Genomic DNA, 612 nt, shown 5'->3' with positions numbered 1-612 from the left:
TCCATAATTTGGCTATTGTTGAGAGTGCTGCTATAAACATTGGGGTACAAGTGTCCCTATGCATCAGTACTCCTGTATCCCTTGGGTAAATTCCTAGCAGTGCTATTGCTGGGTCATAGGGTAGTTCTATTTTTAATTGTCTGAGGAACCTCCACACTGTTTTCCAGAGCGGCTGCACCAGTTTGCATTCCCACCGACAGTGCAAGAGGGTTCCCTTTTCTCAAAAATATGGAACGCTTCACGAATTTGTGAGTCATCCTTGCGCAGGGGCCATGCTAATCTTCTCTGTATCGTTCCAATTTTAGTATATGTGCTGCTGAAGCGAGCACAATGTTTGTTTACTTTTGAGAGAGAGAGAGAGAGAGAGAGAGAGAGCAAGCGAGTGAGTGGGGGAAGTACAAAGAGAAGGAGACACAGAATCCAAAGCAGCCTCCAGGCTCTGAGCTTTCAGCACAGAGCCCAACATGGGGCCTGAACTCCCGGACCGTGAGATCATGACCTGAGCTGAAGTGGGCTGCTTAACCGATGGAGCCTCCCAGGAGCTCCTCAGTGTAATGTTTTTAAGGTTCATCCATGTTGTATCATATATCGGGACTTCAGATCTTTTTGTGG

The 612-nt window shown here is 47.1% G+C and overlaps 1 non-coding gene across 1 annotated transcript; it reads right to left on the bottom strand.

Annotated features, from left to right (window-relative positions):
• Positions 1–222: 222 nt before the first annotated feature.
• Positions 223–329, bottom strand: LOC121027965 (U6 spliceosomal RNA). Its single transcript, XR_005789025.1, has one exon. It is a non-coding gene; the product is annotated as a U6 spliceosomal RNA (small nuclear RNA).
• Positions 330–612: the final 283 nt, after the last annotated feature.

This window comes from Herpailurus yagouaroundi, unplaced genomic scaffold (genome assembly GCF_014898765.1).
Source record: "Herpailurus yagouaroundi ecotype Mexico unplaced genomic scaffold, PumYag 77, whole genome shotgun sequence".
Classification (NCBI taxonomy): Eukaryota; Metazoa; Chordata; class Mammalia; order Carnivora; family Felidae; genus Herpailurus; species Herpailurus yagouaroundi.
Note: the sequence above shows the minus strand (reverse complement) of the source record. Positions and strands in the feature narration are given on the sequence as shown.